At 39.5% G+C, this 22,366-nt stretch overlaps 1 protein-coding gene across 3 annotated transcripts in view; it reads right to left on the reverse strand.

Annotated features, from left to right (window-relative positions):
• ADD1 (adducin 1) overlaps window positions 1–18,509 on the reverse strand; it is a 62,575-nt gene extending 44,066 nt beyond the window's left edge. For all 3 annotated transcript variants that reach the window (XM_080343170.1, XM_080343169.1, XM_080343171.1), the window contains exon 1: window positions 18,384–18,509. The gene's annotated coding sequence lies outside the window, so the exon portion shown is untranslated. The remainder of the gene's footprint in view (window positions 1–18,383) is intronic.
• Window positions 18,510–22,366: the final 3,857 nt, after the last annotated feature.

A 22,366-nucleotide genomic window follows, 5' to 3' on the forward strand; every position in this document is an offset into this window, starting at 1 on the left:
GTCATTTAACCCTTGGAACTATTCTGCAGAAATAACTTCTTCCAGAAGAGCTGGCTGACATTTTGTGTCTTTATTTATGGGGGAGAGAAAAGTAGTTGGAGACTTCTCCCCTCAGTTATACAGATCCCGAAAACACTGCCCTAGATTTGTTACAGCTAGGATTTCACTATATGCAAGCAGGAGAGCTATTTTATGGGTTTGGTAGTTGTTGTTTTGTTTTGTTTTTAAGTTATTTCAAGTTAAACTCTGAAAATATCTCTCATCTTAGGATGAAGAATCTGTTGACTTACTCATTTGGGTACTGCCCTATGGAACAGAAGACTTCCTGGGATAAACCCTTAAACTAATTAGATACCACAAAGATCAGGTCATTTTAGTTTTAAACATAATTGCACTGACAATGTTAGAGGAAATTTAAATGCACTGTGTTCCAAGGATTCAAGTCAGCCACAGAAATTATGACACACTGTAAAAGACAACTCTACAGCCTGAGTATATGGACCCCACAGAGCAGTAGCAGTGAAGGTGGGATGCGCACAATCCCTCCACATTGTCTACGGACATGTATGAACAAAGACACCAAAGCACTGCTTCTCAGTCTCACCCCTACGATAGACAAGACCATACCTCAAGAAAAATTTTCTATTTACTATTACTGTTCATTAAGATGCTGAAGCTGGAATGTTTCAAGAGTGAAGCAAGAAAATGATCTGCAGGGTTTTTAACCACAAGACATCTAAATGTGGAGACTAGACTTATTTTTTTTTAATCAAAGAAGTCTACTAAGAAACTGACATTCTAAGTCAAGCACAGGTATTATTACATTCTGCTTGACAAGTTTATTCTGTCTGTGTAAACAGAACTTAGGGATTGCTAAGAGTTCTGAAGAAAGGAGTGCAAAATCTAAATACTCTAGTCCAACTTCTTCATTCACCAGAAATTATTAAACCTTAATAACAGCTCTTACACATCCTGATTTGGAGATAAAACATTCTTATTGAAGCAAGGACAAACTAAAAGTGCATAAGCCTATCATTTTTGCTCTCCAGGTTGAAATAAAGTATTTGTCTGTTCCTTGCAGTAAGGAACAGTGTCACTAATATTAGATTGTACTAAATTATATCTGTTTTTCTTATGCTAAGACATTCATTAACCCTTCTCATGTTGTTAGCTCCTGCTCTGAGGTGGATGGCCTTGGAAAAAAAAATCTAACTTGCTATCCATCAACAGTGATAATTAGTTTTCAGAGAATATACCCCCCCCCTTTTTTTTTAAGAGCTTATATTCCATTATGCATTTTTTATTCAAACCAGAGGTACACTAAAAGTGTCTTTTTTTAATACAATATCCCATTTCTGTTGATGGATTTGTTAAGCAATGACATAAATCTTAAGTATGCTCTGGTATAATTATGTAATAAACTCCAATAATAGAATTCAAGAAATAGGTTAATTTCTTTATGCTTTTCAGGAAATGTTAAGAAAGTTATAAGGAATTGGTGTAGCTGCTCCAAAAGATTATTAAATCATAAAAAGAAATATAAGGAGGCTAAGTAACACTGTGCCATCACCTGGCAACAGAGCCACAGGGTGAACTTACTGTTCCTTGATGAATTCATGACTAATATGCCTATAACTTCAGAGATCCTACAGCAAATGCCCCAGAAGAAAAATTCCTGCACTATTCCTGCACTACTTCTTTTACATCACTTGCCAGTTTTGATGTAGGATGGAGGGAAGGATGGAAATCCAGATAAATTATGATAAATTATGAGACCAATTGAGCCTCTTGACACAGTAGAACTGGACAGAATTTGAAACACCTGTATGCAGGAGGAAACAAATATCTTTGGAGAATGCAAGCCTAAGTATTAATTTTCATGTAAACTTTCCATGTGATATTTTATATTGCACATGAAAACAGCTTTGAAATGTCAGACTCACATATAGATATATCATCCTATTTCCAAATGGGACAGCTAACACCCAGGCTTATTGAAATTTCAATAACTGCTTTACATGGTGGTTAATCGAGCATTTTTAAGTCCTTCAGGTAGATGGAAAAATTTTAGGAAGACAAAGTGGTTTACACCATCCTTCATGCCCCCTACACCGAAAATTTCTGAACAGCATTTAAAAATACATACTCCGTATAAAGGGTGTTAACACCATCTTTACGTAAGTCTTAGAAGTGACAGTAAAAAAAGTTCATCCCATCACACAGTTCCCAAATTCAAGAGCATTCTCTCTTCCATCTCTCAGAATGTTATTGGCAACTTTAATCTACAGATTAAAGACATATAAACTTTGGATAAAATTCTTACTGAAACTTTTTTTCTTGTATCAGATTGTTGTTTGTTCTGTCTTAGGAAATAGTGTGTCAAGAAACCCCCACAAACTCTATTTTAGGAGCAACTCGTTTCTGCTTTTCTTTTTTCCCAGGCAAGTGTGAATGTGCTCCCCACCTCAAATTATGCAGTCATGTTTCCTACTTCTGGGTAAACTTCAAGGGTCAAGCACGCCCACACTGCAACAGATGAAACACCACGAGAAAACCATCTTCCTCATCATGTTGTCTCCGTTGTCAGGCAAGTATTGCACAACTGAATATGGCTGCATAAATTAACATCATGCAAACACAGGACTTATTTTCCAGTTGAGATTCTCATTGTTTCCACCTGACTGCAGCAAAAAGATGTTACTTACTTTGCCCTGTGGGGTTTCAGAATTACATTTAGGGAGAAATACAGTAGTCCAGTTTCTCCAGTCACTGTAAATCATGTGAATACAGTGTTTAATAGCCATTTTAGTGAAGTTACTTTCAGAATCACAAATGCAGTTGCCTACAGCAGCCCAGACTTCAATATTTCAGGAATCATGGCCACTTTCAGACTTTATAGTAGCCCTATTTCTTAACTAGGACCATTCTAGCCTCCAGACTTTTACATTAGTCAACGGAAGATTCAACAGAATAAAGGGGAATGCACAAATACAGAAGGACATGAACAAACCATGGCAGATTCTATCTGCATTGCAGGAGGACAAGGACTAACCTAAGTCTGATACTTGCTCAATTACTAGAATGTCTGTAGGGCCTCACACACCACCACTAGTTAACTGACAGAACAAGCTGTGCTTTGCTCTGCTGTTACAAAGCAGGCCCGTTCCCAAAGGCTGCCTTCATTGAAGAGGCTGAGCCAACTGCATTTAAATCATGGGTCTGGTTCCAGCCATCCAGACTGGGACCCAAGGGGTACAGACATCAGCTCTCCCTCCTGCTTTTCCACACATCCTGCTTTGAAAGAACCAATCCCAAACACACAAGTCCTCTTGCAAGGTTTGGTTCCAACCATTAGGTAAAGACAAAGGAGCACACCTGCCTTAAACAGCAGAAGTATCCAAAGGTCCCAACAGCTTTGTATGGTTACGAAACTAAACTAAACCATTATTAAAACCAAATTAACAAAACTGAAATCATGCTTCTGGCCATTCTGCACTTAGTGAATTCAAGTCCCAAAGTAAAACATGAAAGGCTCCTGTTCTACACAACCACATACTTTCAGATTAAACTGAACACTATCCATCCATAAAGACTAACATCTTTACACAGGGATTATTTTAGTTAACAAACATTTGAAGATTAGTAGGAAAACACCCAGTGTTTCTACACATCTGTCTTACTGGTTGTATAAAAACAACTTCCCTGACTTGTCTCGATTATAGATTTTTACTCAAGCAATCCCTCTTCTATCCGTGGACAAAATACCCTCCATCTTCCAACATTACCACTACCAATAACTAGAAAACTTACAAAAACACAGTGCATCTACCGGTCACTTGTAGTGACCAGAGACCTTTCCCCACAGTATTCTAAAAATCACACCTAGTCAACATTTGGTTTATAATCGCAAAAATAGAAATTTAAGATAATGAACATCAAGGATACACAGTTACATTGAATCAGTTGGAGTCAGACAGGATCCTGGATAATCCACATAGCACTGACAAAGTACTTTCACTCCTCACTCAAGTTGCAAAATGAACTCTTTCTAGAAACCCTACTGTCACTATTTTATTGCTGAAATATGTATGTACAGTTCTTTCAAGTTCATTGAAAGGCTACTGACATCAGAAATTGCAAAATACAATGACATGCACACAGTATTCAAAGCCAGAATTCTAACTCAGCTTTTACAGTGTTTTCCCAAACAGCATGCTGTCGGATACATGCCAGCAGTTTGACCATGCAAAGTCCAACTGATCTCAACAAAACCTTAGAAGTTGGTAAGCAGCTCTCCAAGGAGATGGGCAAAACAACTGTGTGAAGTGAAAACAATCATCACTTGAATTTGAGCTGAATTGTAGTATTTGTTTTTATAACAGTATTATTTTAAGTATCGAAACACCTACTCTAAGTTTTTCTTTCCATGTTTTGTAAGTATATCAGGCTTTCTCAGGAGCACAGTTTCACATTCAAACTCTCCCTGAACAGTTATTCCCACATTGTGCCTGCTATACTGCTGAGCCTACACAACTGTTAGTGTGGTCATGCCGTGAGCTGGATAACCAGCATGGTTAGGTAATTTGTAAACAAGCCCCCAAATCCAAACCTGCAATCAGATCTTTTCAATAGAACATCCTGCCCTTAAGGGACTTCAATAGGATCTAACATGTCCACATACTTAAAAGCATATTAGGCCACAGGCAATTTCCACATTGTTGGAGTTGTTCAGTAATGAAGCATCCAATTAAGCTTATGAAATCCAACAGAAATCCTATAGGGCCATGTGATACTTACTATGTCACTAACATAAAAACATTACCTTTCTATGCATATCCAGACACCAATATATTCTATCGGGTCTCTCCCAGAAATCCCCACAAAAGATATATACAGTTTATATAGGCCATTCAGCTTCAGCTCCCTTTGAGCGAGAAATTTGTAGTTGCAGGCTCTATTTTTTTTTTTTAATAAAAGTCTAGGAATTCTAATACTCAAATATTAAGCCTGAAGCTTTAGTCGACTGCCCTGATTTCATAAGGAAGAGATTATGCAGCACTCCCTTTTGTATTCAAAGAGTTTCTGTAGCTGCCACAGTAAAAAACATTTAGGGATTTACAAGCAAACACCAAAACTTCGTCAAAAGGGAAAAATTGCCAAACTCTGTCAAACTAGTGGTTTAACTTTTCAAATATCTGGATTAACCATGGAGAGTGTGCAGCTTTCAGAACAATAAAATGCACACACTCGTTTGCAGTGATTTATTGATTTACGCTTTACACCATAAAAAATCATATCCATTTCAACATTCCTTGTATAACTGATATAGAATGTTTAATCTTTCTTTCCACTGTGCTAAACTCTTGACCATAACAATATTAAATAATAAGTCCCATGGGCTAATGCAGAATGTAACTTTGTAAACACCGTTTTAAACATATTATGTGTAAAAAGAATCCTAGTGAAATAATCTGTGTAATGTAATCCAGATTTCTAAAACTGTTTCTGACCTTACAGTATCAATTTTTCTATTTTACTTCCACTTATTTTTCTCACCTGTCTTCTCTAAACTAAATGATCTTCAACTTCCACTTCTGCCTCATACCAACCCACTATTTTCTTTCCTATTAATTTCAGAGATCTATCAGCTAACAATGGAACAGGAAATACTTGAAATAAGACTTTTTTCCCCCCTTCAATCTTATTAACCTCTATGAACGTAACTAAAAAAATGGTTTAATGAAGATGTTCAACGACACACAATAGCAATATATTTCACTAGCTTAAATTACTCTTATTTACAAGACTTGTCAACTTTATCCCTGATCTTCCTCTACGTTACCCTGAAGCTCCTTGCGTTTCTTCGGTCTCAAGCAACTTATACCAGACTGTTACCTCAAATTTGTTTCAGTTTTCTAGATCTCTAATAATACAGGAAGAAATGAATGATAACAAAATGTAGACAGCCCACTATCCAATTATTGTACTGTATCTCCTTGCTGCAAATTTGCTCTGTGCAGATGCCACTGTCTCCATCAACGAGGCCTTAACATTCTTCAAGGGAAACTAATCTAACCCAAGAAGTCTTGGAAAGGATGTACACACTCTTTTCTTGTGGGAAGCAGAGGGTGGTTGTAAGATTTTTCTGATTTATCCTCCAAACATCAACTGCATGTCAACATGAATCCTCACTTTATAAGACAGTTTAGATTTCATACTACCAGCATGCAATTTAAGAGGCACAGATCACACAATAAGTCTTTTATATCAATTTAAATTTATATCAGTTTAAAAGAACTGAGCAATACTCAGCTTCAATTTTGACAGATAAATCAATTAAAAATAATATATCTAAAAACACATACAAAGCCAGAAAGCTTTTTCTTCTCTCCAATGTTTAATAGAATATTTTCAGTCAACGAATAAATTACCTGGTTCACCAGAAGGGGGAAACTGATAATCTTCCAGTGTCATAGCCATAAGGCAAATTATAAAAAATAAAAACACTTGGCTTTTCAGCAATTATTTCTATTACTCCAAGACAATAACATTATTTACTTTAATCTGACACTTTTTCCGTTACCATGACAAACTCTATACAGTTTAGTTGAAAGACAGACTTTAAGAACAAAAAGTCAAGATAATCGACATTTACTTTTTTTTTTACTGCCCATACATTCTTTCAAAATACCAGTATTCCTAAATATATTCTCCTCATTGCAAGAGCTTGAAGATGACATCTGCTAAGTCATCCACTTTTTGGAGACCATTGCCAAACAGTTTGAGACCTTAACTTGGATTCTTTTTTTTCATTTTAGTACACGAGACTGTCTCTAGTTCACACGTATTTAACAGTTAGTGGCAAGATAGCATGTCTACATAAAAGCAGATTAAATACAATTTAGTCAAGATTCATATAATAGTGAACAATTTCACAAGCTCTGAAGTATTCTCTATTCTTTATGAGCTTTTGCAATTATAACTGTCAAGCACTTTTCCACAAAATTCCACTTTGGGATGTAACTTAGCTAACATCAACACATAAACATGTGCACGGTACCATTTAAGTCACTGATGTTATGCCTATGTATTTACCATTGATATTAATCACTATGTGTGAATACATCAATTCAAGGGAATAAGATCTAGTTCTCAGTCTTTTACGTTAGTTCTGAAAACAGTACTGTTAACCTTGTGAATAAAGAAAACACATGCTATTCAAAGCACACAGAGCTAGGCACTACTTCGACAATTATTTGTACATAAAATCAACAGGAAATTCAACTAATGGCTGAAGGGAAGTCAATAATACACATTAAGTGGTCAGAAAGGAACCTTTCAAACATCATTACATTTCTATCCTGTCCTAACCAAACTAATTTCCATGCTTGAACTTCCTTCCAGAAATGAAGTTTTCTAGATGAGCAGTTAGAATAAGTTAGGCAGAGTTAGAGAATAGAAGAATACAAAGCAGACAATGTATTTTTGAGTCTGTCTCTGTTTGTATAAAAACCATATCCAGTAACATGCACTACTGACATAGAGGAAACAATTGCACAAATGAGCGTTTACAAGTTTCCTCCTGGGTCTGAAATACCTCAGCAGGAATTAAAGCATGATTCAACATGTCATAACAATTGAATACATTAGAAAAATATTGTAACCTCAGGTAACATTAATTCCCCAATTCGCCAAGTGTCTTTTTGTCAGGGAGAAAGCAGTAGAACCCTTTTCTTTGCCAAGTCTCCTTTAAAACAACGTATCTTCTACTATGCAGAGGTACGGGAGCATCTCTCATTAGTGCAAACACATGCATGATACTCCCTCAAAAACCTACATTCCAAGCTTATTAGATGGACAGAGGGTAATATACAGCAGCAGCAGGGCAGTGCCTAGCATTATGCTATACAGAGTTTTTACCAGGTCAACCATTCAGCTTGCACCATTTCTTTAAACAGCTCAAAGGAGAGTTTTCAGAGAAATATGAAAACAATGACGTAGCTGTGCACGTGTTGTGGGCAGCTAAATCACAAAGGACAGCATGTGAAGAAAACAATACAGGGCTCATTATTCAATCTTTTGAATTATTGTGTTGATTTTGGATTTCTTATAATATATATACAGCTACATAAGATGCAATGTAGCATATTACATAAAACAGTATTTAAAACATCCTACTTGTCTAACATTTATTATCCCTTGATATAAGCACTTACATACCTCAGAAGGCAGCTGGTCTATCTGCCCAGAAACAGACCACCTATGCATCTACTTGTCTCTGGTCAAGTAACTGTATCATATTTGACTAACACAACAGGAATTATGGGAACAAACGGCTATTCTGGATCAAGGATTTCACATCCCATGGTACTGCGGGTACATGTTATATCCCCCCGCACGCCCTTATATAAGCTAACCAGCTCCATCTTCAAGACTGTTTTATTCCACTACTCCTAAGGGAAGGCTGTTGCAGACTTCTATGCCTCCGTTGCTTAGGAACCATCTTTTCTAATTTCCAGACTAGGTTTATTCTTGGATAGTTTACACCCATTTGTTCTCATACCTCAAGCTCAAAAAGCTCTTTTGACCCACCTGTGTTTTGTTACTCACATTTTCATGAAGAGCAACCTCTTTCATGTTTGTTTTCCCAGATCAAACAGGACACACTCTCTGAGGTCTCCCTCTCTCCATTCCCTTAGTCATTCCAGGCATCAGTCCCTGTCCCTCTTGCACTCGAAATGCCCCTTTTACTTTGTGGCAGGTGACAGGAATCAGACACAGTATTCCAGATAAGCTTTCACCAGTACCAGAAAAAGTCAATACCACTTTACTTATTTAAAGGAAAATATTAGTAGGGCAACAACTATATACTTGCTATCCTGATCCTTTTCACGGTTGCTAACTTTGACAGATTAGTCATCATTCAATGGTTTTTATATATACATATGGTCATTTTTTAATGCTATTAGATATGACTCCTTTTCCTACTGGCCATGTATGACTCCTTTTTCCACTGGTCATGTCCTAAGGTCTCAACTTTGTTCTGTGCAAGATCTTCTTTTGTATTGATGATACTTGGCATCTGATGAGAAAACATGAGATTGGCATAAGAAGTAGGAATTTATCAGTGTTTTTAACGAAAATACTAAATCTTGAAACAGATCCTTGACAAACTCTACTACTAACACACTTCCAATACAACATCTTCTGGTCATCCACTTCTATCCACACTGCCATCATTTTGTATCAGTTTTCACAGAAACATCACTACTTCTTACACGGAATCATATTGCAGATTATATGACTTCTTAATCAAAAAAATATCAGCTCTAACCATGTATCCTGTCCAAGAATTCAGCTACCTTATAGAAAGAGACATTAGATTTCTCTGACAAAGTCTTCCTCTTAAGAGCTGCATCCCTTCATACTCAATTTTCCTCTCACCTCCATATAGAATAGCTTCTCTTTCTAAACAAATCCCTGATTATTAAGGTCGCACTAATGATGTAATAACTATCCTGAACCACCTCTTCCTCTAAACATAGTGACTACTTTTGCTGTTTGCCATTCATCCAGTACCCTTCTGCCTTGACATTTAACAACAAATCTGAGCCTCTAATTACATGGATGACCTACTTCAAAATTCCAGAGTAAATATTACACAGTCTCATTGATCAGCACCCTGGAAGTTCCACTTTATCTTCATGAAAATAATTTTTATAAGTTTGCTGCACTAAGACCTACTTGCCAGTCTGTGTGTATTCAAAACTGTCATCACTGAAAATTAAGGCAAACTTTTCATGTAATCTTTCACCTGTATCTGAATTATTTTTAGTCTTATTTCATTGTCCCCTTGCTTCCCGACAAGACAGGTTTTCAGTCTTTTTCAGGTTTCCTGCTTACTTCTGATGTTCCTCTTCAATTTGCTGTTAACTTGCTTAGATCTTGCACCTCCACTTTTTTGCATATGGAAATAAATAATCAAAGTTTGGTAAGAGCACAAATATTTTATACAGTTGCCAGAATTATCTGCATTTATTGCTGTATCAGAAGGTCAGCCACACCAGAAGCAGCTGAAAGCACCTCATCAAATAAGCCCTGAACATTGCTTTAAAACTGGAATTGCAAGAACATTTGGATGCTAAGTTATGGCCTTTGCAATTTGAATGTTCACTTCTATGATTACAATTATCAACAGCTTTTTATGACGCTCAGAGAGAGGTTTGGGTCTTTTTTTGCTTCAGTTGGGCCTTTCTTTGTTTGATTTTCCCCCTGGACAACATATGCCTAAAAGACGAATAAAAAGATTAATGCCAAAAAGTCTCCCCAGAGCTAGAAAAAGAGAAGGCAAGTTAAGGCTACTAGATTTCAGCTTTACCTCAGATGTTACACCAAAAAAAAAAAAATTAAAAAAGGCAACAATAAAACCTGTCTTATCAATATTTTGGTTTGAAAACACACTGCACAGCTATGACAAAACTTATTTGAAAAGAAGTCCACAGAAACAAGGTTCAAATTTAGGATTACTATAGCAACAGAGAGGAGGGAGGGGAAAATTACCAGATTACTCTCTCAGATCAAACCCCTGAAAGAATAAATTTACATTTAAGTTTCAGTCAAATGAGTCGAATTTATCCTATTCACTGATTAACACATCTAATTAAGGATTAAATTAAACCAGCAAATACTGTAGTACAAGAAGGAGCAAATACAAAACTTCACACTGAACGACTTCACCTTTTGCTTTTACCATTAAATATTTGACATCACAACAGGTCTTCAAGCCAATAACTGATAACAAATGGAGTATTATTTCAGAAGGGGTCTAGTTCTGATTAAAGGTCTGCAAAGAAAAAAAGAGGCATTCAATATCTGCCTCATTCTTAATTATGTAACTCCAGTAACTACACTGCTGAAAATGTGCAAAAATGTGCCCCCATTTGACTTGGTAGTGTAACGAATTTATGAAAATACAGTTATAAAACGAACATATTTCAACAACATATGTGAACACAGTAATGACTTACTGACCTGAAAACCAGGGAACGCAGAAATATGCTTAATCTCTTTAATAAGGTGACATTATGAAAAACAAACCCAGGATAGCCCAAGTAACTAACTACTCAAATCTCTTTTCATTATGCAATCTTCAGCATTCTTTGTATTTTGAGGTTGTTTTAATCAATGTTTAAAATAATTAGCATAACAGACACTACTCCAGCATCAATAAATATCATAGTTATGTTATTGACTGAAGAAAAAAGAGCAAGAAAAATAGTAATCTCAGTCATTTTGGGAGACCAACTATTTCAATATTTTAGCCCCCTCACATTAGACTGGATCCCAAACCCATTGAACATGCAGCTGAAGTGGCAAATGCAGCTACAAAGGTTTATTTTTGACATTGTGAGCTTTGCTTAAGGCATGGAGGGGTGTCTCCCCACTTTAGTGATAAAAATTGACCCATTAATACTCTAAGCTTCAGGCAACTTTTCCGCCAGCCAGAATGCTCAATTAATAAGGCTGCCCTCATAATTTGCAAGACTGCCTAAATCCAGCTTTTCTGGCTGACATTCAGGTTTTAACCAGGCTTCCCAGACTTCTGTTCACCATTTCTGGCTTTTCTTGATCAGCTGCCAAAATGCTCTTTATTTTCTGGTGGCCATGCAGGCCCGAGGACAGCTTGAGAGACTACCTCCCTCCAATTTGTGCAGCAAACCGTTCACTGTGTTCTTGGCTCCTGGCTCCTCCCCAAGTTGCTGCAGTGAGGGAAAACTGGAGGATACTGGAAGGACTATCATTCCACAACTGCAAAGCAAGAGTATAGGCCTTTTAGCTGGAGTATCTTTGTCCTTAAACCAACATCTCCATTAACAGGCTGGAACCAAGTCAAAGAAATTGTCCTAGATCAACAATAAAGGCTATGGCAGATGCAGAAGTGAACATCCCACCTGTCAAAATCCTGACTTGATGCTGCAATCACAAACATCCTCTCTTTCCAGGAGAGAGGCAAGCAGGTCAGTGTAAAATGATCCACACAACTCAGCAGCATCAAGATTAGCACAATCTAAAGCAGACTGAAGTAAAGCAGGAAAAACATCGAGGCAGACGTTCAGTATAACTTGCAGCAGTTAAAGAGAACAGATCATCCTCTCTGAATCCGAGGCACAGACGCCCACCACCTTTCCCTGACCCATAAAAGACATACTATCTTTCCCTGAGATTAAGCATATATATTTTTTATCTCCCTCTCCATCAAAACCACGTATGGTTCACTTGTTTTGGGAAAGCTTTAAAGAATTTACTAACTTTTTACCGAAATCCCTATATAAGCAAACACAAAAAACATTAATTTTGCATGCATAGTTGAGATCTAAGCAAACATCTAGAGATTATTAATTTATTTTTCCTGCCTATTAATAGGTTCCAAAATAATTTAATAGTTTACCACAAATGTTCTACACAATCAAATTTTTATGCTATATGTCTGATCACCAACACCTTATGAAAAACAATTCACAAAAATAAACACCACTTGCCTGACATTTTCATCCTTATTTCACTCACAAAGATTTAAAATTGTTCTGAAATACTTCCAAGTTATCAGTTATAACTGAAATTACCAGAATATCTTTGAAAACTTACCATCTAAAAAATTGTAGTTTAAGTCCAAGAGGGAAAGGGGGAAGGAAAAAAAAACCAAAAAACCCATGCCACCACCACAAAAAAACCACACAACTTTTTTTACTTTGGAATCAAAAGAGAATCTCGTGCTCTACACTGAATCTGCTATTCAAATCATATGGAAACTTGAAGTGACATTTAAAAATGAAGCAACACTTAAAACTTTCAGTAACTGAAAGCACCTAGAGAAAGATGACAGAACTAACAAAATATGATTTCCTATCCGCTGAGGCATCCTATGCTTCCCTATTGACCCTTTTTTATCCCATCCCACATGTTCCCCCCTACATCTGTGTGGGTCCATCCCTGCTCCTCCCTTCACCCAGCCACTAGTCCACCCAGGCTGGCCATGCAAGCGGCAAAATCCACAAATGGTTGGGAGCCACCCAAATACTGACTGGCAGGCAAGGGGGTAACAGCGAAACAGCTTCTGCTCCTCACAACAAATCAGCAGCCATGCCCCTCTCAGTGTGGGGACAAGTCTTGCCATCAGATTATTGCATTACTGGCAGAAACTTTGCATGTCTGAAGTCACCATTTTCCTGTTAAATTTAGCTGAAGACAGCTAATATACTCAGAAGTTGAAGAGAAAAATAAAATAAGTCCCTTTAACTTTGGAATGCTTTAAGCTGTGTCAATTCAAGATTACTATGCAAAGCTTTGTTAGGTGAGATTTTTTCTGGAGGAAAAAAAACCAAGTACACTCAGTTAATGCACAACAGCAGCAATGGCTGCTTCTGCCAGATTTTAGATGGAATGGATGTATCACATGCATACATACCTTATAGATTTTCAGCAATATTTTATAGCAACAATGCCTAAAGAAATTGTTTCATCTGTTAAAAGAAGACTAAACACAAAGTATGCCCTTACCTTCGGTCTCCACAGTCATAATGCAGGAATAGTAACTTTATGCGCAGTAGTATACAACAAAAACAGCACACAACTACACAAAAAAATCTTCATGGGCTGAGGTTTTCCCAGATACTTGCTGGCTTAATCCAGCACTAGCTATAATAATGCTGAAATACTATAGCAGACCTCTCAAGGTTCAAGATCTAAACCAAGACAGAGACAAAATCATCACAAGAAAAACTGGAAATTTATACATACAAAAACAAACCCTAAATAAACTAAGTTTCTATACCTGCAAGTCAATTTACAGTCTTTAGTCCAAAACTGCTTTTAGATGTTTACTGACTCCAACCAAAAACCAAGATAATCTCAGGTATAGTAATTTGATTTTCCTCTAATCTTCAGTGCATAAAGGTACCACAGTTTAATATTTATCTACACATTTAATGTGAAACTATCAAAGATACCATAAACTGTTACTGATTGACTGCATTTACTGCTCACTGTTCCCATGATCCTTCTCAGCAATTCAATTAGAATTAGGTATATGGAAGAAAATCTAAAAAGTCTGAAATATTTTACACCCTATCTTTTCAGATTACATGAGTCAAGAACTAAAAACCATACATAACCTATCGTGTAAAAATCAATAATTTTAAAAGATGAAACGCAATACATTGGTCAATTAAAAACACAAAGGAATATTTCATTAGTTGGAAGAACACAGAAACTCCAAATCTCAGTTTTAAAGAGTAGCTCTTAATATCCCAGTTTTAAAACTGAATTGAAATGCGCTTTCATGTATGCTGATTAATAATTACTCTGTAGATGAAAAACTTTCCTGATGTCCTGCTTACTAACACAACTGTTGATATTGCAGCATTTAACAGAGCAGGCAGAGATAATTTCTCAAAATGCAATCTAAGAAGGTCAAAAGGAGGAAGTTCAGAAGGTGCTGAAGAAGTTGTTAATCCTGTTTGGCTACGCCTTGAAGGACAATATTTTCAGTTTCTTCTTAACCGTCAAAGAGTCAATCCAGCAAAGCGAGCAAACATATGCAAGTCAGCCAGCTTGACTGGTAGTAGTTACTCAAATCCATCTCTATACTAAAACTTAATTTGCCCTGAAATCAAGAACAATTAGACTTTAAAATTCCCCAAAGCAGCAGTAATAGTTAAACTTTATTCAGGACCATCAGTTAGAAAGTTAAACTGGAGCCCTCAGTTTACAGCTGATTTGAAAAAGCTGTAGTCCTAAAACCAGTGTTTCCTGAAGTCTCCGCACTTACAACTTTTGCAACTACTAACCACTACAGTTTCTGAACAAAACCACAATAGAACCTATCATCTGACTGGCAAGGAAGGAGATCATTTATTTGCTTCAATTTGATTAAAGATTATCAAGATTATTCTCAATAATCAACAAATGCTTACTGAGATGATAACAGATGTTATAAAGTTATGTTGAACATTCCATTAAATTACTACAGAACCCTATAATAATATACATAGTACTTTAAAATTATATAAAAAGGTAGTTTTAAAGTAGAAATCATCATAGATGAAATTATCTGTACAGTAAGTACTTTTTAAGCATTACTACCTCTAATGACAAGAAGCTTTCCTCGGGAAATAAACTGGTTTACAGGATTCACACTTTAGACTTTTCTTTACCAACAGGTTTGTACAGCTACTGTTTTCAGCCCTACCAAAAAGGAGTATTTTTTGAAGAAAAATTATGAATAAGTGGCGAGACCAGGTAATGTTCTCCCCTGAGAAGGCTGATTAAATTACACGAATGAAAATTGCAAAACTCAGGTAATATAGGAACTTCTACTATTTTAAAAAAACACCTGCCTTTGAATCTGTTAATATAGGATATCTATAATTTAAAAGAAGAGTTTTAGACAGGTCCCTCAGCAGATGTTAAATTACCTGCAGAACAGAATCAGCAATTTAAACTTACATTATAACTGCTCACAATCACTTTTAAAATATAAAGTGTCTACCACTCTGAAAGTGTCTCAGAAAATTTAGTTATAGTATGAATTACTAATACGGTGCTGTTTCAGAGATTGTTATTTAAGGTTCTGCCATACAGCATGGCCCAAGAGTAAATTCTAATTTAGCATTATTTTTTACTTCACGTCCTCATGCTTCAGGTGTCCTCACTACACAACAGAAGCAGCACCTCTATGATACGCTCTCCATCACAGAAGTAGTGGGCAAGTTTTGTTACTGCAGATTTTTTCCTCAAAGCAGGACTGGCTCATTTGCATATCAGCAGTTTGAGATTTACAAATTACTCACTATTCACCGCTGCTACAGTTCTTAAATAATTAAGAAAACTATTTCTACAACTCGGAAAAGCAGTGGGTACAAGATTTACTGTCCAGCCTCCCCAGAGTTAGAAAGCACTTGTCACACAGAAGTTGTGTGCTTACTAGCAACCAACATGCTAACCATCCTTCTCCTAGTTTGAAACCTCCTGTTGTAGAATTTTATTCTATTTATTAACAAAACCGGCTACTTTAAAAGTCAGTTTTTTCCTCCTATAGCAAGTCACAGAGTGTTGGGTGAGGAGATTTGTTAAAAGCACTTCACGCTGTGAAGCTGCCCTTCAAAAACTAAGAGTTGAATGGGGCGGAAGTAGCTTTATCCTCATGCCTGTCAAAGTCTCACAGCAGTCAAATGGGTTTGGCCACATAATCTCAAACTATTCCATTCTGTCTATGCAAAATGCATTTAATATTGATGATGAATTGCAAAGAATGAGAACAGAGTTGAGTCATTTTCTGTTGGAGACAGCTAAAAAGAACTGTCACAGAAAAATACTGATTCAGTAGGTGACCTTCTCCACTCTACAGCATTAGTGAACCATACTCTAATGAATTCACTGGCACAACACACTAGAAAAATGATTGTTTCAGATGAAGCACAAATGTTCAGATTTCTTACATCATTTTGTAAGAGTCAACCATAAAAAGAAAATATTTGGGCAACACAACAGTTTTTAGCTAAAAAGCACTCTCCTCAGTGCAGAACTTCTACAGAGAAAAGAACTCCAGTAAAACTACAAGATACTTAAACATGCAAACATAGTAATGCACATATTATTATCTTGCTACAGCAAAGATGTAATTTGCAATTGTCTCTTCCTGGAAACCACGAAGTTTAAATTTCATAATTGAGGCAAACTACACAGAACATTATGTTCACTTAAGACTTATTTTTACATGTTCACATCAAATCTGCTTACTGAACATAAACACCAAAGCCACCTGCTTCAGAATTAAGGAGCCCATCAATAGTCACGTTTTTCCTCAATTACACAACAGCTCTAAAAAGATTATTTCCTTATTAAGGCACAGAACTGTTCTATTGATTAATTTAATAGAGAAAAATGGAAGCCTATTTCATAAATAGTTTGTATTTATTTTAAAAGTAAATTCTTTATTAAAAAAAAAAAAAGAAGGCATTTGCGGCAGTTAAGAAGTGCTGAGTATTCTATTATCACATTCAGTCACGTTACGAGAATCTCAGAGCCGTAAATAGTCTGCATGCATGGAGATACCTGTAGCTTTCAGCAAAGAATAAAAGAATACAGAAATTATCTAGCAGTTGCTGTGGTCTGAGAATTCCTAAACTGAAGCTATAGGTGTTTTGTAAAGCTTCATATAAAGACCTAAGTCACCAAGCAAGAAAACAGAATACTTTTGGTATATGATAATGTTATGATCTATAGCAACTTTACAAAAAAGCAGAGAATACCTGAAAAACAGCAACAAGCTCACACCACTGCGCTGCAGCAGTATCTCATGAAAGATTTAAACCCAGTGCTATTCCTAGTCCCCTATCTCAGTACAGCCATGGATATTTTTCCAGCTTGACTGGATTTTCCCCCTCCCTAATTGCTAGTTTTACCTAAAGCAAACGTAGCTTGAGAATCAACCTTAAAAGCTGCATGCAGACTGCGTAGTAATTATGTGCAGGGAGACATGTGACATTTTGTATCAAAAGCAGACACCAGAAATGCTACTACAGATACCCCTTGCAGCAGAGGAAACAAAACAACTGCCGCTGCTGGTACCCGGCCAATCAATAACACCGCACAAACGCATCACATCTCCACTTCGCTCCTGCGTCCTCTGCGGACGATTATCTGGACACTCTAATGCCCGCATTTCGCCAAGCGTAATCAGCAGGTCACCTCCAAGTCTAGAAGAAGGGGCAGGTGAAGCGGCGAGGCGGTGGGGGAAGAGGCAGCAGACGCATCGCTTGGGTGCAATGGAGATTTATACGCTGAGCAGCCGCTTCCTGCGGCGGCAACAGCAGCAGCATCCCCATCCCACCTGGCTGGCGGCGGGCAGGGGGACCCGCCTTTCCGAGACAGAGCTGCCAGGAGCCTGCCCCCTCAGCCCGCATCGACCCCGCACCGCCCCATCCCACCTCACCCTACCCCCCGAGACCCGCAACCCTCCCTCCCCGCAACAGCCCCTCACCGCAGGCACCCTCCGAGCAGCCGGTTTGCTTTTTGTGGTGTTGTTTTGGTTTTTTTCCACACACCCCCCCACTCACCCGCCGCCTGTTTCCAAGGCAGAGACAACCGCCCCCTCCTCTTCTCTCCTCCCCGCCGCCCCGGGCTAAACAAGCTGATTCCAGCGTCTGCGCCCCAGCCTCGCCTCCCCCCTCCTCCCCTCCCCGCAGCGTCTGCGCCCCTCCGCAGCGCCCGCCTCCCCCTCACCGCCCGCGCCCCGCCGAGAACCGTTAACGGCTGCACGCCCCCGCCTCGCCACGGGCCGTTACCAGCGGCGCCCCCCGTGCGCCCCCCGCCGCGACGCTCACCCGAGGACAGATAAGAAAGGGCGGCAAGACGGAGCGGGAAAGAAGGGGCCGCTGCAGACGCTGCCCTGACGAAGCCGCCTCCGCCGCCGGCCCCAGCCCCGCCTCCCGCCGCTCCCTCCTCCCCACAGCCACCCTGACAGGGTGCGGCTTCCCGAGCCCGCAGGCCAATAACGGCGCCACCCATTGGAGGGCGAGCGCTCGGCGACTAAGCGGCTCTCCCATTGGCCGGTGGGACGCGCGCGAGGGGGGTGAGAGCGGGGAGTCAGTTCTCCCGGCCCGGGCAGCGCTCGGGGGTCGGGCGGGTTCGGGAGCGCCCGGGGGGGTCACGGACGATCCAGAAGAGGCTCCCCCGCCGCGGGGATGGGGTTTCTGTAGCTCGGGATCCTTTCAGAAAGCAGCGGCGCGCCGTCTGGGCAGCTTATCTTGAGATACAGGGGCAGCAATCGAGTAATTGGCAAGGATGCGTCACGATAAAGGTTCTTCCGCATGCGGCCGTGACGGTGTCTGGGAGCTGGAAGCCCCAAGCAGGTCCAGATCGATGCAGAAGCGCAGACATCCATGAGGGGAGTCGGAATTGAGAGCCGCGTTGGTGGGGGTTAGAGACATCTGTCAAAACTGAAGGTATTTAAGCCGGTTAAATACCGTCCGGATGTTAAATTCCAGTGTATAGCTTGTACATGGGAGGCCTGCTTAGATCGTTATAAATCGTCCCTTTAGATCTTCTAGATCTTCTGTGCATGGCTAGTGTAACCCCAGAGTCTGTTAGTCCCTGCAGATAAAGCACCAACCGTAAAGTTAACTTGTTCTGTTAGCTGGTTTTACTTTCTGTAAATTTTTATTGTCATTTCTGTATCACTTTAAGCCTGCTGCTTTACACTTTGTTTTATAAACTGCTGTATAGTCCCTGCCTGATGTCAAACGAAGAGTTTGGGGTCTGGGAACACGCTTTCAGAAACACTAAACTCTTTTCTGTTACGTGTACCCCCACCCCCAAGTTATCCACAGGATCAGAAGAAAAGTAGACTTCTGCCAGCAGAACCTGATGGGCGCCTTCAGGAGCTGTAGACATCTCTCCCTTGGGATATGGGAGGAATCTAGCACCTCCATCGAGGAAACACACTCCACTTACCTAGTCCATGCTTTCTGGCAAATAATTTCATGTGTTCACTGTTCAGAATGGAAAAACAGGCCGTACAGATACACGCAAAACTGTATGTGAACTCAACCACCACAAATAGTGGTTTAGTTGTTCAGTGATGACACGGAACGATTATGGCACATCTCACATGAAGATACTGCTGGACATAGATCTGCCTAATCAAAAACATCCCACAATAGGACACATGCTGGGGTAGTTCCTAATAATTAGCAAATCATGTCTTAACTTTCTTTGGAAGAACTGTTGCTGTAAGCCTGAAATATTAAAGTCACTTCCCCTGTCTAGTACTGAACCTGGTTAAACCCAGTGGGTGTGTTTACACACCAGACACCCCACTTTCGTCCTGGTTCAAAGTCTCCTGATTGCGATCTGCAGGTGCTCAGCACCTGCAAGGTCCAGCCACATGCCCGATGTGTTGTCTTCCCCTTGGCGTGTAGATGACTCTCAAAACTCTCCATCTTGCCACACCATTTACCTCTATTTTCTTTCGTTACCATAGCATCCAACACACAAAGCACTCTATTCTTGTCTGGTAAAGTACATGGGAGAATGGATCCATGTTAAAACTAACTAAGCAAAAAAATACTGTTTTGTTTTAAAATGGATGTTTTTCCTATGCAGCTCAGCACATGGCTGTAAGATGAGCAGTGCCAAGAGGGGAATGTTGAGGACAGCAGCAGTGCCCAGGAGCTGGGGGAGGGCAGGGTCATTTCTTCCACTAGCAGTGCAGGCTTAAAGTGTTTGTGTAACTACCAGGTGTGGTGTCACAAGCAGCTTAAGCGGATCAAATGATGTGTTCTGTCATCACACCTGTTCGATCTGATGGGTAAATGCTGCAGGAAAGTGCCGTTCCTTTACTCCTCTCTTCTGCTGTCCTAAACTGTGACCTGCCCAAGGTCACCGGTTCCTGCTGTCCCCTTCTCCCCCCTCTTCCTATATCATATCCCATAATCATGAAGCCAGAGAAGATACTGTTTCACCTGGCTAATCCAATGGAAAAATGGAGGGTGAGGGAGAGGGTGAGGCCAGATTTTTGCTGAATCAGCCAACTCAACCAACCCGCTTTGCAGCCCAAGGCTGCTAAAGCTGATGCATGACACTGTTAATCTTGCCAGTTCCGTTTTTGGCATGGCCAGGTTCCTGAACTGCCTCCCAGCCAGCTGCAGGAAGGGCAATGCTGGTGTGAAGGCAAAGGTAGGATTACACAAGTGGAAACATAAGGGAGGGCACATACGTACCAACGTGGTACACAGTGCTGCAGAAACGTGGCAAAGACAATATAAAAAACCACTTATTTAAGACATGGAGAATTTGTGACAGCTCCTACCAGCTGGGTTTACAGCATTACAGCTGCAACAAAAGGTACAATACGAACCACATGGTACTTTTCAGTCTGTGGCACTTGACCCCTTCAAGATCTTTGAGCTATTTGTGGGTGGTCTGGGAAAAGGACTGAGACAAGCTTGTTGCCAGTAAGGCTTGTGCTTGCTGTATGCACACCTGCACGTGCACTGGAGAATGGTTACTGGTCCTTAAAAAACAGAAAAATACTACCACATATTTACAGAGAGCACGAGTTTGGTGGTACACACATTCCACTTGCTGACTCATCCGCACTAAGTTGTTTTCTTTAGCAGGCTCAAGCATCAGCAGCACTCAACGTACAGCAGACTCAATGTGCATCATACTGTTTCAAATAAAAGAGTCAATACAAATGTATCCATTTACAAATTACTTTAGTTTGGCTTTACTAGGGATCAGGAAAGTAAGACTGTACAATTATCTTTACGCAACTGACCTCTTTGCCTGGCATTAGCACTCCTTGATGATCAGACTACAGCTACCTGTGAGAAGCGCAGTACAAGTTGATGTCACAAATCTGCTTTATATGGGGTGCCCTCCTTCCACATAAGCAGTTCCAGGTCAGTTTTCTTACCTGTAAACTCGCAATGATAGTATCAAAACAGATCTTTCCCTCCTGGCCTGCCAGAAGTGTTCTATCCTGACAATTTGTTGACTGGGCAGGACTTGCTTCCCTCATGTCATCATTGCTTTGCACCTCATGCAGATCTTTTACTCGACTTCTCAGTCAAAGTTCTGGTTCCTCTAAATAAAACAATGCCAGTCTGTGAATTCTCTGCTAGATTTCCCATGTGCCTTCAAAATGGGATTCTTAGCATCAAAACATCCTTGTCAGATGCCAGCAGAGTCAAAGCCAGTCCCTGACTGGTCACACCAGACCCAGAGTGGCAGGAGGGAACGCATGGATGAACACAAATCACCTGTACAAAATACCCCAAGAGCAGCCCTAGAAGTGCCGTGTGTCTCACTGACAGCCGGGACTCTGCTGGTGCTGGTACAAGCGAGTTTACGCACGTGTAGCATTACTACTGAAAAGCTTGTGAGGGATTCTTCTTTGAAATTAGTGAACTTAAATGCTTTTTAAAAATGATGTAATGGGTTCTCTTAATTTCAGCTGTGTATAACAGCATTAATAAAATCTAATGGCTTCCATGTAGTATTCCCGAAGTCAGTCAATATAGGTAAGGTTATGCCAAAAGTACTATTAGAAATTTGATTTTTGTCCCAGATGCCATTCCAGAGATCTCATCCTGCAAACAGTTATTGTTACTGTCATTACTGTGCAAACCAACTTCGGGAGAGTTATGTGCCAGTAACATTATATTAAAATTGATTCAATATCTCTAAGATTCCATGACCATTAGGGCCACGTCATGAACCCAAGTAGCTGGATTTCACACTTCTCTGCTAACTAGATGCTGTGAGGGAACAGATACAGGTGAGGGATAGTCATGACCATCCT

Source organism: Nesoenas mayeri, assembly GCF_963082525.1.
Source record: "Nesoenas mayeri genome assembly, chromosome: 4".
NCBI classification, from domain to species: Eukaryota; Metazoa; Chordata; class Aves; order Columbiformes; family Columbidae; genus Nesoenas; species Nesoenas mayeri.